The sequence below is a fragment of the Vicia villosa genome, unplaced genomic scaffold, assembly GCF_029867415.1.
Source record: "Vicia villosa cultivar HV-30 ecotype Madison, WI unplaced genomic scaffold, Vvil1.0 ctg.000402F_1_1, whole genome shotgun sequence".
Classification (NCBI taxonomy): Eukaryota; Viridiplantae; Streptophyta; class Magnoliopsida; order Fabales; family Fabaceae; genus Vicia; species Vicia villosa.
This window is the reverse complement of record NW_026705181.1, coordinates 585,530-591,911: the sequence shown is the minus strand read 5'-3', so window position 1 is coordinate 591,911 and position 6,382 is coordinate 585,530.

Genomic DNA, 6,382 nt, shown 5'->3' with positions numbered 1-6,382 from the left:
ATACAACAAGTCCATAGTGCAAGGGTTACAGTTTTCTGCCTCCAAGAGCTTCTAACCCGAGTCCAAAAAGAGAGAAAAATTCAAGAGTCAATTTGGAGATTTAAGCCAATTCAGGTGTTGCAGGTAATCAAGAATTGTTCCTCGAGCATCAATAAACGATTCCCAATCGTTTTCGAGTTACAAAACTATACAAATCAAGCACTGTAAGTTATACTTAACCGATTTCTAAACCACTTCGATTCCCTGTATTCATGCATCCATTCTTAAATTCAATGGCATATTCATGTTTAGAATGATGTATTTATCGTTTCTGGAGAATATGGTACTTTATAATGCTGTTATGAGTGCATCACCATATTAGGGTTTGGACTTTTGAATTGGGGTTTTTTAAAACCTGCAAAATCAGATGTTAGGACAGGTGCTATCAGATTCGCAAGGTTGGGACGAAGCTGTCCGTGACCTCGCGCACAATTTTGGTGGCCGTTTGGTCGCATTCGCTATTTTTGCAGGTATAGAAAGTGTGTTCTATTACAGCGCCTCCATAAAAGCGGTGTAAAAGAGAATCTGCAGGTTTTGGGCGAAGAAGATGACGTCGTGTCATCTCGTGATTGGCCCATTTAAATTCCGACGCGCGCGAAAAGTGAAGGGATGATGTCAGATCCAACGCGTTAAGACCTACGCGTTACCATACTCCCTCGCCATCTCAGCCGTTGATTGGAATCTCTGATCGAACCAATGCTCAGGAAGCTGCCAGTGCACCGTACTCCACACGCCTGCGCCACATATGATTACAGCTAAGTTTTTTTTGCAATTTTTTTTTATTTTTAATTGCATAGCCTTTTATTTTAATATATATGTATTATATATCAAAATTTGTTTTTTTTCTTTCTCTCTAATATAAGTTCATATATATATATATTTTATAAAAATAGTTTTTTTTTATGTAATATGTTTATTTTATTTGTTTATTATATATATTTATATATTTATTATATTTTTAAATCATACATTTATTATTTTCCTTTTCTTATTTATATTTAATTATTTTAAAAAACTCATAAATATTTTATTTTAATGCCAAAAAATTCTTAAAGATTATTTTGGCCCCCGATTTTATTTTCTTATTCCGATTTAATTAATTAGGTCGAGAGACCAATAATTAATTAAATCAATTATTTTATGCTAATTCAATTTTCGCCCTAATCAGGGTTTACGATGAACATTCCAATACACTGAGTATACTTCTGTTTTCTGTGTCTTTTCAGGGTTACCAACATGGTTCACTCCGACAATGCGCCCGATCAAGACTCGAAGCTAAGTACCTTATTTACTCTTTTTCTTAAAGTCTATTTGGTTTCCTTTAAATCTAGGGTTTACCCCGCCTTCATTTTTTCTGTCTGCCTTTGCCTTTTCAGGGTTAACCCCGAGGCTTCCCGCTAACCATATCAGATCAAATCCGAAGCTAAGTATTTTACTATTATTCTATTTCTTTATTTTTAATTTCTTTATCCTTTTTTTTAGGGTTAATTCAATCGCCTTCGGACCTGATAATGCACTCACTATATTTTGTCTTCTTGTTTTTCCGCCTTTTCAGGGTTTGTCAAATTACCAAAGCTACGCTATTGGTAACCCTAAATCCCTTCTGTTTTATTATTATTACTTATGTCAAACCCTATTAAGGGATCCGCTGGTTACAATTTCCCTCCCCCATATTACTGTTTCTTGCCTTATATTATCTGCGTGGTTAGTAAAATAGGGAGTGACAACCATGAATTGAATTTAGAATCGCTAATTTACAAGATAATATAATTGAATATAATCACGTGATTGGTGCACACACGCACGCTTTTGGGTAACCTCTCTCTGTTGCCTTGTTGCCTGTTGCCTTGTTGCCTGTTGCCTTGTGTTTTTTGCAGAATAAGCCAAGTCCCTCGAATACGAGGATACCTCAGCCATGTTGCCTCGATAAAAAGGTCACGACCCTAAATGACGCTGCCTTCGATACACAAATGACCTCGACCCTCGGAAGTTGCCTACGGAAAAAGGCTGAGGTATCTTCTGGTTGCCTAACGAAAAATGGCTTATTCTGATCCTTGCCTTAGATTACCTGCCTTTCTATGGCATGGGACAGTCTTATGGCAAAGGATGCTTCGACGACCCTTCAACCTCCAAACGAAAGGCTTCCTGCCCTCTTATGGCAAGGATAGATCCTTTCATTCTGAAAGGCTAAAAAGAGACCTATCATCTGAGTTTAAGGTAATTGCCCCTAATTGCCTTGCCATGCTCTATTTTCTATATTCTTTCTCAAAATTCTTCAAAAACTGGCTACGCTCATTTTACGAGCTAAAGTCCATTTTTCCTCTTTCATCTATATTTTCTGAAAACGAGCAAGCAAAGCAATTAAGAGCCCATGGAAGACCATGGATGCAAAGGGTGCCTTACACCTTCCCTTTGCATAAATTACCCCCCGAACTTAGATTTCTTTAAAAGGTTTTTTTCTGTTTCTTTTAGCCTTTCTGAATTTGTTTGGATAAAATAAAAGTCGGTGGCGACTCATGCTTAACCGCGACATTTCGATCGATAAAAAGTCAGTTCACCGTATTACACCCACCTGCAGCCATTTCGACTAACTCATGTTCAGGAATTTGTGTAAAACATCTAGCTTTCAATAACCTGAAACGGTTGAGGTAGTCATCGACCGTTTCTGTACCCTTTCGCCTAACTCCAGCTAATTCTTTCAAACTAATCTTCGACTGTCCCATATAAAACTGTTCGTGGAACAATCGTTCTAACTGACTCCATGAAAATACAGATTGTGGAGGTAAGGTCGTGAACCAAGTAAAGGCATTTTTTGTTAAAGGACTTGGGAAATATTTCAATTTTAAATTTTCATTGTTTGCTAATTCTCCAGCCTCTGTCTGGAACCTAGCAATATGTTCGACTGTCGATTCGCCAGTCTCACCAGCAAATTTGGTAAATTTTGGAATTTTCCAACCCCTAGGCAATTCTGTCTGCCTTACGTACTCTGACAATGGGGAAACAAAATTTGGTCTATGCAAACCTACATTTATTCCATTTTGAACTAAGATTTGTTCGACTACATTAGAGATATTATTGTGTCCAACATTGACATCTTGCTGGATATTTCTAAGAACCTGATCAGCATCTTGATGCCTTTGTACTACTCTAGGAATTTCTTGTTCAATTTGTTCCCCATTTCTAGGAGTTTCAACTACTCTAACATTCGACCCTTGTGGAGTCGAAAGGTTTGGTTGTGGGGGTGCTCCAAAGAAATCTGCTATTCTGGCCATTTGTCTAGCCAATATTTCATAACTTTGGTTCGTGTTGTTTATCATGGGAGTAAAAACAGTTCCCATTTGTTGAGTAAGGGCATTCACCATTTCATGATTACTTTCGTCTATTTGTTGTCGAATTAACAACATTGACGTAGTACTTAACAATGGCAAAGCCTGGTTATTGTAACCTATGCCCATAGGTCGACCCCCTGGATTTGATGTGCTTGTTGCCATCATGCTGTCGGAATATAATGAAGGATTTGTGTGCAATCCTTGCATCATAGACGTAGGCATTCCAAACTGAGGATTAAAACCTGGTGGAGGTAGCATTCCATGAAACGGCGGTCGTAATGGGTTAAACGGTGACCGTACATTCATTGGTGATGATACCAATGTTGCTGCCGTCGATCCACCAATATTTGTTGTTCTAACTGGGGACGAATTTGCAGCATTTTGTGATGTTGTTCCGGTTAGAACAACTCCTTGATTTCTAGAAAGGTCAGAATCATTTGCATTAACTTCAGACATGCTAGTTAATTTTCAACCACTTCTTAGTATCATGCATAACTATTACACTAACAAATATAAAACAAACAGCAATTGACGGGTCCCACTGGGCGTGCCAATTAGTTTACCCAGAAAAATGGTAAACAAGCGCTAGTTTCCTTTTTAAAGGTTACTTTTGCGGAATCAACTAGAATATTCCAGGACTAATTGCTTTAATTTGTTTATCACGTGTATCTGGTTTGTATTAAATGCAGCAATAACTTTAAAGTAAAAGTAAACACTGAAATTAAAGGCTTTAAAGTAAATAAAAGCAATAAAAGAGCAGTAAATGTGCACTGAAAATGAGATTTAACGTAAAATGATTGCATAAATCAAACTGGTACGCATACGTACATTCCAAAGTTGCATTCGTCACTCATTATTGCACAGAGATTTGAGTTTACTTGTGTTTTGTAGACAATGCGGACCCTAAACTGTTCCTATGGAACTTGCTTAAATAGTAAAAATAAAATAACTACTACTAACGGTCGACTGATTATCAGTCAACACGTGTCTTCGACATGCAAGATCTTCAACTGTGGGACCTCCACGTGTCCTGTGAAAACTGCCAGAAAACTGCTTGAAACTGCCTCTTAACTTCTGATGCCTTCCGACTTCAGGGTTATACTTAAACAAAACGTCTAAGTTTTTTCTGTTTGTTCTAGTCGAACATGCATATTGACTAATTCTAGTCGAACCTTGGCAATGATAATTTATAGGTAGTCGAACGTCAGCTCTGACTAAACAAGACCTTTTAGTTAGACTTTTCTCTTCTAGATTCTTTAATAATCTCACTTGTTTTAGAGATTATCTACCATTATTTAGTAAGTCGAAATCCTAGGGTAACAACAGCCGAGCAAGTGGGGTCCGCTACCCCAAAACTGATTCCCCAAATACGACGTGGTTTGGTTTGCCATAACACTTTGTTACAAATAATGTGTCTCAGTCTTGTCAACCACATGTTCAACATAAATTCACAAATTATCGCTTCTTCCATATCTAATTTTCTTTTCAATGTATAAATTATTTTTATGTTATTTTTTAATAAGCAATTTGTATCTAGCTGGTTTCGGACCTGAGACCTTGAGAGGAACACACTCTCAAGACCCAAGCGTTTCACCGCTAGACCACACACACGCACCCTTATTTTTATGTTAATAACTTTAGATATCATGTATCAATTAAATGTAAATAATAGTATATATATTATTATTAATTTTTATAGTTAGAAAAACACTTTCACATATCACTTTTAATATAAATTTAATAGTAAATAAAGTTTAAAAAATCATTAACAATATAAGTTGGAAGTAATAAAAATTAACAAAGCATTTGAAATGTGAGATTGAGAAGAAACAATTCAATAGAACAATCTACTTTCTTTATCTCAATTAAATAATTATTTATAGTGGTTAAATAAATTATCTGCTTATTCTATGTTCTTACGCCTATATATTTAGTTTTATTTATATTACTAGTAAATGATTCGGGCGTCCGTACGGGTCGCGCAAAGTCGATATAAATATTATATATTTATGGTTAAAAAATGTATATAAAAATATATACAAATTAAGAGAAAAATATATCTTAAATGATGGTTATCATATAAATATTAATTTAATTTATCAGGTTATAGTTATCAGAATATACAGAGAGATTATGTTGAAGAATATATGAGTATATGGTGTAGTACACTTCACACATAGACATTATTCTATCTACAATTGACTTTTTCCCAATCATAAAAGGTGCAATGTCAGCATGTCCACTCCGCCCCGCCCCTTCAATTCTATGAAAAAGCTCCTGGGATCGAAGTGTCCCAAATCCATATTTGGTCTTTGTTGAATTTATAAGACATTTATATGCTAGCATCCTCGCTTCATCTTCACTGACTCAAAACACAGAGATTTTGCGTTTATTATATTATTAGGTACGTGGAATTGAATAAAAAGAAAATATACACATGAAAGATAATAGATGAACGACAATTACCTTCTGACAAGGTCGGACAGTGTTTTAACATAACTATGGATGATTTCATCCCTGGTGGGTTCACCTCTTAAGAGGCGTCTGAAGAGGCCAATATGTGGTGCCTGCATATGAACGAGGTGCCGGTAGTAATCGCAACTATTATGCAACTTAAGGGCGGGACATTTAGGGTTAGGTCCTATGGTGGTGTGAGTTTAGAGAGAACGTAAGGAAGGGGGAATAAGGAGGACGACGGGAGTTAAGAGAGAGCAAAAGGAAAGAGGAAGGAGGATGCGACATGAGGAGGTTGTGGAGAAGGAGCGAGAGTATATAGAAGTTAAGGTTAGGATTTTGAGGAAGAGTCAACACAAGATCTGACTCACCATGGTTGTTCTGGAAAGAGATATTAACAATTCTATACAACAATATACTCCCTCTGTTTGAAAAATGAATCTTTCAGCGATGCATCTACGAAAGCATTTGATTTTATATTCGTGTCAGACTATTCTCGTCCCTCATTCTTCACTTTTCTTCTTCTTCACACTCTCAAACTCCCTCAACCACTACTAGAA